Raw genomic sequence first — 11351 nt, forward strand, 5'->3', positions numbered from 1 at the left:
TCGAAACATGGCCATCAGTAGCCATTTTTAATCTCAGAGATGGTCATCAGTAACCGTCTCCCTTCGAATTGTAATTCTTCAAAGGATATTCTTTCTAAATGAAATCTTCAGCCAACAGTATGCGAGGTAAGGCCTCAGCTGAATTTCCTTTTGACGCAGAAATTGAAAGAACTTTGTACGCAAGGCGTAGACAAGCTCGGTTGGCAAAGCTGGAATCTGAAGAAGAAATTGTTACAGTTCATTCAGGTTCAGGTTCTGAAAGTGAAGAAGAAGTCATGGGTGAAAATCCTCCTCCACCTGAGAGACTTCTCGGAGACTATGGTGCTACAAACACACCGGGTGGTAGACTAACTATTGTCAACCAACCGGTAAATGCGGCAATTTTCAATTGCATCCGAGCACAATCAATCAGTTGGAAAGAAAACCTTTCACCGGGAAGTTTAATGAAGATGCAAACAAGCACCTACAGAGGTTTCTGACCATGAGTACGACTTTAAAAATTGAAGGGCATACAGAAGAGGCGAAGAAGCTGAGAATGTTCCCATTCACCTTAGCCGAAGAAGCAGAAGAATGGTTCTATTCTCTTCCAGCAGGCAGTATCACGTCATGGGAAGAGATGGAGAAGGCTTTCTTGAATGAGTATTTTCCTGCCTCGGTCTTTATAAGGAAGAGGTATGACATTTTGAATTTCAAGCAGCAGGAAGGTGAACCCTTGGGAGATGCGTATAAAAGATTCAAGAGGACCCTAGTGGCATGTCCAACTCACAACATGGACAAAACTGACCAAATGCAGATATTTGTCAATGGGCTCAAAATGAAAATAAAGCAGTTGATCGATACAGTAGCTGGAGGCTCAACAAATTTCACAACAGCCTCCGGCATTATCAAGATCATTGAAGCGATAACTGCAAATGAGCATTTGGAGTTGTATGACAGGTGTACCAATAAACCTGAAAGAGTCATTGATCTAAAGTTGGAAACCTCAAAAATTCGGGTTGAAGATGCTATAGCTGCAGAGGTAGAAAAGAGATTAAAGGCTATGAATATAGGTGCTCAACAGGTTGCTCAAGTCCAACAAGCTCAACCTGTAATCTGTGAAATTCGTAATGGCCCTCACCAAACTGTGTGTTGTGTTGCTACTCCCAAGCAAATTGAAGAAATCAAATTCTTGAGGCAAAACAATCCGTATTCTAACACCTATAATCTAGGGTGGAAGAATCATCCCAACTTCGCTTGGAAAGATCAACAACAAAATCCCCAGAAGGCAGAGTGGGAAGTAGCTATTGAGAGATTGGCTGGACAATGCTCTCAGTTTCAAGAAGAGACGAGAAACAACCACAGGAACACCACAGCTTCGATCAAAAATTTGGAAGTTCAAGTGGGTCAAATAGCACAACATCTCACTCTACAGGCACAAGGTACCTTTTCGAGTTCAACTGTGAAAAATCCGAAAGACCAAGAGAAGATTAATGTTGTTACTATAAGAAGTAAGAAAGTGGCAGAATCTGAAAAAGAAAAAGAGGAAATAGATGATCCCATGGTAATAGAGGTGGATTTGGAAATAAGAGAGAACCCAAAAGAGCCAGAAGTTGTGGTACCACCGGTTAAACCATTTGAAGAAAAAAAATAAGAAAGATGCTGAACCGGTGATCAAACTACCTTTCCCTTCCAGAGTGACAAAGAAGGATTCAAAAGAGAAAGACTTTAAGAAGTTTACTGCCTTGTTCAAAAAGTTAGAGGTGAATCTACCTTTCTTTGAAGCACTCGAGCACATGCCTTTGTATAAGAAATTTATGAAGGAGGTGTTGGCGAAAAAAAGATCACTAGGAGGAGAACCAAAAATTGCAACCGAGAAGTGTGGTATAGTCTCGTCAGCAAGAAAGATTCCAATAAAGAGGAAATACCCTGGGGCGGTGGCGATACCATGCACTATCAAGAATATAACATTTAAAAAGGTACTCCTCGATTCTGGTTCTAGTGTGAGTTTAATGCCTCTGTCCATTTTCAAAAAGCTGGAATTAGAAAAGATTAGTGAAAGTAAGACACAATTAAGGTTCGCCGATCACACCATTAAGAAATCCTATGGGGTAGCTGAAGATGTACTAGTGGAAGTTGATAAGTTTGTATTCCCTGTTGACTTCCACATCATGGACATTCCGGAAGACGAAAAAACTCCTATCCTTCTTGGGAGACCATTTTTTCGACAGGCAGCTGCAACTTCGACATTGAAAAAGGGACACTAACACTGAAATCATTTGATGAAGAAGTAACCTTGAAGATGTTAGGAGTTAAGAAACACAAGGCGGTTGTAAATGATCAAACTTCTGATGATATGACATAAAGTGAGGAAAACAACAAAAGGTCTAAACAGCTCCAAGAAAAAGTGTCAAACATAGCCTCTCGGGTGGAACCAACTCATATAGCCATCAAATGTTCTAAGAAAAAGAAAGATGAAAAGCTGAATAAGGGAAGTGAATTGAAGAGAAAAGTTGTCCATACTTTTCATCATCATGAGTTTTTGGGTGCTAAGGTGAAAAGCAACCAAGTGTGGAAGAGAAAATACCCCCCATAATAAAGGGTAATGGACCGTCGAGCCATGCGATGTTAAACGAAGCGCTTTGTGGGAGGCAACCCACACTTTTAGTAATTAATTTGTCTTTTTGTTTTGTTTTATTTCAGGTAATAAAAAGGGGATTTCTCTGGTGAAAGCTTGAAAGTGACGGCTGTTAGAACAAGATTTGTTCTGATCAATATTCTTAGTTTTGATGATAACAATGTATATGAATTTTGTATGAGATAATGTGGTACTCTAATACTATGCAATTTCCATTTCAGGAATTATATAAAGAGTATGCACAAAATCAGCGCAAGAAACACTGACTCAGAAGGTTCAGCATGCAACATCAGAACATGGTCTGGCAAGACATCAGAAGATGGTCAAGCAGAATCAGAACATGGTTTATGGAAGCATCAGAAGAACTTGAAATCAGAAGCAGAAGCACTGAAGTTCTCATGGTATCACGCTAAGAAGCACTTCAAGGACAGAAGACAAGAAGATGCTCTGCACCAAGCTGTTTGACTCTGATGATAGTCAAACGTTGTTTACACAAACATCAGATCAGAAGCAAGTACTAGCTGGCAGGCTACGCTGACTGACAAAAGGAACGTTGAAAGCTATTAAAGGCAACGTCAGTAGACACAGCGAAAGCAAGCCTCGAGGTAGTTGACAAAAGAGTGAAACATTAAATGCAATGATGTATGGATTACACAAAGCATTAAATGCTCCCAACGGTCATCTTCTCAAACGCCTATATATTGAAGTTCTGATGAGAAGCAAGGTTACGAATTACGAATTCTGAATACAACTCTGTGAAATATACAGAAATGCTATCAAATTCAAAAAGCTCTCAAACTTCATTCTCAACCTCACTACATTGCTGCTGTAATATATTAGTGAGATTAAGCTTAAACTTAAGAGAAAATCACAGTTGTGATAATAGCTTTATTAGAAGCATTGTAACTCTTAGAATTTGTTTACATTAAGTTGTAAGAACTAGAGTGATCAGGTTGTTGATCACTATACTCTAGAAAGTCTTAGAGGGTATCTAAGCAGATTGTTCCTAGAGTGATCAGGTTGTGATCAGTATACTCTAGAAGACTTAGAAGTTGTCTAAGTGGAAAACCATTGTAATCTTGTGTGATTAGTGGATTAAATCCTCAGGTGAGGTAAATCACTCCAAGGGGGTGGACTGGAGTAGTTTAGTTAACAACGAACCAGGATAAAAATCATTGTGCAAATTTTTTTTATCTTACAAGTTTTAAAGCTACACTTATTCAAACTCCCCTTTCTAAGTGTTTTTCTATCCTTCAATTGGCATCAGAGCGCCGGTTCTAAGGTGCAAGCACTTAACCGTGTTTTGAAAAGATTCAGGAAGAGAAAAACTCTTAAGTCAAGATGTCTGGTGAAAATCCAACAAATACATCTACATCTGGCTTTGCTGAGCTACAATGGAAATGGTAACAATGGTTATATTAGACCACCAGTATTGGATGGTGAAAACTTTGAATACTGGAAAGATAAACTTGAAAGTTACTTCCTTGGTCTAGATGGTGACTTATGGGATCTGCTGATGGATGGTTACAAACATCCAATGAAAGCTACTGGTGTAAAGCTTACAAGACAAGAAATGAATGATGATCAAAAGAAGCAATTCAAAAATCATCATAAGTGTAGGACTGTTTTGCTGAATGCTATCTCTCATGCTGAATATGAGAAGATATCTAACAGGGAAACTGCCTATGACATATATGAGTCATTGAAAATGACCCATGAAGGAAATGCCCAAGTCAAGGAGACTAAAGCTATTGCTTTGATCCAGAAATATGAAGCCTTCAAGATGGAGGATGATGAAAATATTGAGAAGATGTTCTCAAGATTTCAAACGCTAACTACTGGATTAAGAGTTCTTGACAAGGGATACACAAGGGTTGATCATGTTAAGAAGATCATCAGAAGCTTGCCAAGAAGATGGGGTCCTATGGTGACTGCTTTCAAAATTGCCAAGAATCTGAATGAAGTCTCTCTTGAAGAATTGATCAGTGCTATGAGGAGTTATGAAATTGAGCTGGATGCTAATGAACCTCAGAAGAAAGGTAAGTCTATTGCGTTAAAATCTAATTATAAAAAATGCACTAACGCTTTTCAGGCTGAAGAAGTAGATTCTGAAGAATCAGAATCAGAAGAAGAAGATGAACTGTCCATGATCTCCAGAAGGGTAAACCATCTCTAGAAGAGCAAGCAAAGGAAGTTCAAGAGCTTCAGAAGTTCAAAGAAGCCTGAAAGAGGAGAATCTTCTGGAGGCAGGAGATCTGACAAGAAGAAGGTCATCTGCTATGAGTGCAATGAGCCTGGACACTTCAAGAATGAATGTCCAAAACTTCAGAAGGAGAATCCCAAGAAGAATTTTCATGAGAAGAAAGGTCTTATGGCAACATAGGATGATTCAGAATCAGAATCAGAATCAGACTCTGAAGGTGAGCAGGCAAACCTTGCACTGATGGCCACAGTGGATGACGGATCAGAATCTACATCAGAATCAGATTCTGAAGAGGTATTTTCTGAACTTTCTAGAGAAGAGTTAGTTTCCAGTTTAACTGAACTTCTGGAACTCAAGGCTCATCTTAGTATCAAATACAAAAAGCTGAAAAAGCTATTTGAATTTGAAACTAAGAAGCTGGAAGTGGAAAATTATGAACTGAAGGAAAAAGTTTTAAAATTATCCAAAGATATTGGATCTCCTTCTAAATCAAAAAAATCCATTCCTAGTCTCAATCATATTCTGAAAGAATATGACTCGAGCTTCAGAAAGTTCCTATCTAGAAGTATTGGCAGAAGTCATCTTGCTTCTATGATATATGGCGTTTCTGGAAACAAAAGGATTGGCGTTGGCTATGAGGGTGATACCCCACAAAAATTTGAACCTGTTGATGATTTGAAAATCACATACAAGCCATTGTATGATCAGTTCAAATATGGCCACTCACATGATATTAGGCTCACTTCACATGCCAAAAGTTTTAACACTTCATACACCAAGAAGCATGTGACACAACCTAAAAAATATCAAGCTGCCAAACCTAAAGAATATCATGTTGTTCCTCTTGTTACTTATCATGCTAAACCCAAGTTCAATCAGAACTTGAGGAAAACTAACAAGAAAGGACCCTAGAAACTATGGGTACCTAAGGAGAAGATAATTTCTGTTGCAGATATCCTTAGCAACAAAGAAGACAAAGCACAAAATGTCATGGTACCTGGACTCTGGGTGCTTGCGACACATGACGGGAAGAAGGTCTATGTTCCAAGACCTGGTGCTTAAATCTGGTGGAGAAGTCAAGTTTGGAGGAGATCAGAAGGGCAAGATTATTGGCTCTGGAACCATAAGTATTGGTAACTCCCCTTCCATAACTAATGTACTTCTTGTAGAAGGATTAGCGCATAACTTATTGTCCATAAGTCAATTAAGTGACAATGATTATGACATAATCTTCAATCAAAAGTCTTGCAAGGCTGTAAGTCAGAAGGATGGCTCAATCCTATTTACAGACAAGAGAAAGAACAACATTTATAAGATTGATCTTTCTGATCTTGAGAAGTAGAAGGTGACTTGCCTTATGTCTGTTTCTGAAGAGCAATGGGTCTGGCACAGAAGATTAGGACATGCTAGTTTGAGAAAGATTTCTCAGATTAACAAACTAAATCTGGTCAGAGGACTCCCAAATTTGAAATACAAATCAGGTGCTCTTTGTGAAGCATGTCAGAAGGGAAAGTTCTCCAAACCTGCATTCAAATCTAAGAATGTCGTCTCTTCCTCAAGGCCGTTAGAACTTCTGCACATTGATCTATTTGGACCAGTCAAAACAGCATCTGTCAGAGGGAAAAAATATGGATTAGTCATCGTAGATGATTATAGCCGCTGGACATGGGTAAATTTCTTAAAACACAAGGATGAGTCTCATTCAGTGTTCTTTGAATTCTGCACTCAGATTCAATCTGAGAAGGAGTGCAAAATCATAAAGGTCAGAAGTGATCATGGTGGCGAATTTGAGAATAGATTCTTTGAGGAGTTCTTCAAAGAAAATGGTATTGCCCATGATTTCTCTTGCCCTAGAACTCCACAGCAAAATGGAGTTGTAGAGCGAAAGAATAGGACTCTACAAGAAATGGCCAGAACCATGATCAATGAAACCAATATGGCTAAGCACTTCTGGGCAGAAGCAATAAACACTGCATGTTATATTCAGAATAGAATCTCTATAAGACCTATTCTAAATAAGACTCCTTATGAATTGTGGAAGAACAGAAAACCCAACATTTCATATTTTCATCCTTTTGGATGTGTCTGTTTTATTCTGAATACTAAAGATCATCTTGGTAAGTTTGATTCTAAGGCACAAAAATGTTTCCTTCTTGGATATTCTGAACGCTCTAAAGGCTACAGAGTATACAACACTGAAACATTGGTTGTAGAAGAATCAATCAATATCAGATTTGATGATAAGCTTGGTCTTGAAAAGCCGAAGAAGTTTGAGAATTTTGCAGATATAGATATTGATATATCAGAAGCTGTAGAACCAAGAAGCAAAGTTTCAGTAGCTGAAAATCTCAGAAGCAAGGAATCAAAAGATCAAGTTGCTGCATCTTTAGAGAATCTCAAAATTTATGAAGAACCAACAGTCAGAAGATCTTCTAAACTCACCTCAGCTCACTCAGAAGATGTGATCCTTGGAAAGAAAGATGATCCTATCAGAACCAGAGCATTCCTTAAGAACAATGCAGATTGTCAATTAGGTCTTGTTTCTTTGATCGAGCCAACTTCTGTTGATCAAGCTCTAGAAGATCCAGACTGGATAATTGCCATGAAAGAAGAACTAAATCAGCTTACAAGGAATGATGTATGGGATTTGGTTCCTAAACCAAAAGGATTCAACATCATTGGTACAAAGTGGGTTTTCAGAAACAAGCTTAGTGAGAAGGGAGAAGTGGTAAGAAACAAAGCCAGACTGGTGGCTCAGGGATATAGTCAACAAGAAGGAATTGACTATATAGAAACCTTTGCACCAGTGGCCAGGTTAGAATCTATTCGCTTATTAATTTCTTTTGCCACTCAACATAATATCACTCTATATCAGATGGATGTCAAGAGTGCCTTCTTAAATGGTTATATAGATGAGGAAGTCTATGTCCACCAACCTCCTGGTTTTGAAGACTCTAAGTCTCCAGAACATGTTTTCAAACTTAAGAAATCATTGTATGGATTGAAGCAAGCTCCTAGAGCTTGGTACGAAAGATTAAGTTCTTTCCTTCTGGACAATGGTTTTACTAGAGGACAAGTGGATACGACTCTCTTCTGTAAAACATCTAAGAAGGACATTTTAATTTTTCAAATTTATGTTGATGATATTATTTTTGGAACATCTAATGCTTCACTTGGAAAGGAATTTGCTAAGTCTATGCAGGCTGAATTTGAAATGAGTATGATGGGTGAACTCAAGTATTTTCTTGGGATTCAAATCAATCAAACTTCTGATGGAACTTATGTTCATCAAACGAAGTATGTGAAAGAACTTCTAAAGAAGTTTAATCTTTCTGAAAGCAAAGAAGTCAAAACTCCTATGCATCCAACGTGTGTTCTAGGTAAGGATGAGGTAAGTAAGAAGGTAGATCAGAAGTTGTACAGAGGTATGATTGGATCTCTTCTATATTTAACTGCTTCTAGACCTGACATTCTATTCAGTGTTTGTTTGTGCGCTAGATTACAATCAGATCCTAGAGAATCTCACTTAACTGCTGTTAAGAGAATCCTGAGGTATCTGAAAGGCACTACTAATGTTGGTTTAGTCTACAGAAGATCTAAAGAATACAACTTAGTAGGATTTTGTGATGCTCACTATGCTGGAGACAGAATTGAAAGGAAGAGTACTTCTGGAAGTTGTCAATTTCTAGGAAGTCATCTGATCTCCTGGTACAGCAAGAAGCAAGCTACCATTGCCCTCTCAACAACAGAAGCAGAAGATGTTGCTGCTGCTGGTTGTAGCACACAAATGCTTTGGATGAAGAGGCAGCTAGAAGATTATCAAATATATGAGAGTAACATTCCTATCTTCTGTGATAATACTTCTGCCATATGTTTATCTAAGAATCCTATCTTACATTCCAAAGCTAAACAGATTGAGATTAAACATCATTTCATTAGGGACTATGTTCAGAAGGGTGTTCTCTCTTTAAACTTTGTGGATACAGACCATCAATGGGCTGATATCTTTACGAAACCCCTTGCTGAAGATAGGTTTAAGTTCATTCTGAAGAATATCAGTATGGATTTATGCCCAGAATGAGAAGATGAGAATATCTTATGTATGGTTAAATTCTGAAATGTGTTGGGATTATGTGTATATAAGAAGTTCTGAATATGATCAATTAGAAGTTCTGATTCTGTTATTACTAACGCTTCATTATCTAAGTTGATTCAGAATCTCTTTTAAAGTAAAATAGCTGTCACCAGTTTTCCAGAAAATGAACACGTGTTTACTATTTCTGGACAAGCATGCGTGCAGTTGAGGAGACGACGCCCTAGGTAATTGTGCAAATCATTTCATTTTGTCACTTTATCTCTCCTAACGTCATATCTCATTAAATGCAAATTGATGTCATGTTTTTTTGTAATCATTTCACTTAAACCATTTTGCAGTTATTATTTTATTTTACCCAACCTTTTATATACTCCCCTTCATCTTTATTTCATCTTTTTCACTCTCTCTCTCTTCATTCGTCCCTCTCTTTTTGCATTCATCGCATAAACCCTAGTTTGTGTCTGAAACTTAGCATCTCATCATGAATCCTTCGTCAAGTTCCTCAAACCAAGCAGAAATGTCTTCCACTCAACTGGTTTTGAGTAAGCGTGGTTTTGCTCCATTGAAGACCTATTCCATTCCATCTGCAGAGATGGAAGTTCTTTGTGAGTCTTCAGTGGACTTTGAAAATCTGAGAGCACATGGTTTCAAACCTGAGGCAAAGACAATGGCACAAGGATGGTCAAACTACCTTGATAGATTGGTTGGACCAATTTATCCGGCTCTTGTAAAAGATTTCTGGGCTCATGCAACGGTTACTCCAACTGCAATCATCTCCTTCGTGTTAGGGCATGAAGTTGTGATTACTGAGAAATTGATAAGGAAGTTGTACAACCTGGATGATGAAGAAGGATGTACTGGTCCACTTCCTGCCAGAGTTAGTTGGCCACAGGTTGAAGGACAAATATCTTATGCTACTGGTCTTCAATCTCACCAAACTGGTACATTGAGGGCGTTCTATCAAGTATGGGCTGAAATCATTCTGGGATCTCTTCATCATAGAAGAAGATCATTATCCTCCATGTACATTAGTCCTGATCACAAATATACTCTTTTCTGCATTGGAAGAAGAATTGAACTGAACATCTCCAACATTCTGTTTCAGAATCTGAAGATGGCTATTGAAGAGTCAAGAGATGAAGAACGTGAGAAGTATCCCCATCTTCAAAGAAATATTATTCCTTTCGCCAGAATGATCTCAGACATTCTGATAGAAAGTCATTTGATGGAATCTCTAAGGACTATTGGAACGTCCAAATTCTTTGGAGCCATTCAAGGGTATGTCATCAATGCTTTTGATCTGCTAAGACTGGAACTTATCACGAAGGTAACTCCGGTTCCTGTAATCTCCTCAGATATTCTAACCAGAAGAATTCCAGTTGAAGGCTTTGCTACCTTATTCCAAGCAGAACTTCACAAGGCTGTTAAGCACTATTTGGAAGCTTCTATAAGAACTCAATCTTCTGTTGATCCTGCGTGGATTCGTGGAAGAGTGCTTCCTTCTCTGGATGACCTTCAGAAGAAGGATCAGAAGAAGCAAGAAGCAAGGCTAAAAAGAAAGGCTCAAGAAGAAGAAGTCAAGAAAGCCAAGAAGCAAAGGGTCACCTTTGATCCTGTCAAAGTAAATTCTAAGGAATTTCAAGACCAGCGCATCCGGGAATCTTTCCGTACTGTAAGAACTACAAATTTTCCCAGGCAAGTATACCAACCACCTCCTTCTAAACCTCAGTCTTCTATCCAACCTTCTCCTTCTAAACCTCACAACACCTTCACCATTCCAAATCCCCCTCAACTATCTCTTTCTACACATGTTTTGAACCCCACTCCACTAAATGTCTGTCGTCCCACACCCACTGATATACCTTCCTCCTCAACCATCTCCACAGATATTCCATCCTCTTCAACCTCAGCAGTTCCACCTTCTATATCCCATCCCTTTCCTACCAGAAAATCCAACCCATACTGCCTTCTCTACCCTGACTACAAATTCAATTTTAATCCTCCTGAACCTGAACCTCATATCTACCTGGAGTTGTTCAGACAAGAAGTTATCAGTAGGCTGGATCTCTTGAAAGATGCCTTCTTCAATGACCTTGATGATGTTTCTACTAGAAATCTCTGGAGAAGTTTTCACCAAGATTTTCAAGTTGGAGCCATGGCTTTTCAGAAGAGACTAGTGGCTGCTGCCCCTGGTTATACTCGATATCTTCTTGAAGTTGATGATGGACAATATTTTCATCCTATCAGAAATAGGAGAGTTCTTGAGGAGAAGATGTTTGTTGATGAGCTACTAGACAATCCTTGCAGGGATATTGTGGTCTGGAGACCTAAGTATCCAGTTCTGACTGGAGACTTCAAGTCACTGTTTGACTTTCTGATGGAAAATCCTTCTGAGGAAGACCCCAATTTTATCATTCCAGAAGTTGTTGATCCGCCAG

Source organism: Vicia villosa, linkage group LG4 (assembly GCF_029867415.1).
Source record: "Vicia villosa cultivar HV-30 ecotype Madison, WI linkage group LG4, Vvil1.0, whole genome shotgun sequence".
Lineage (NCBI taxonomy): Eukaryota > Viridiplantae > Streptophyta > Magnoliopsida > Fabales > Fabaceae > Vicia > Vicia villosa.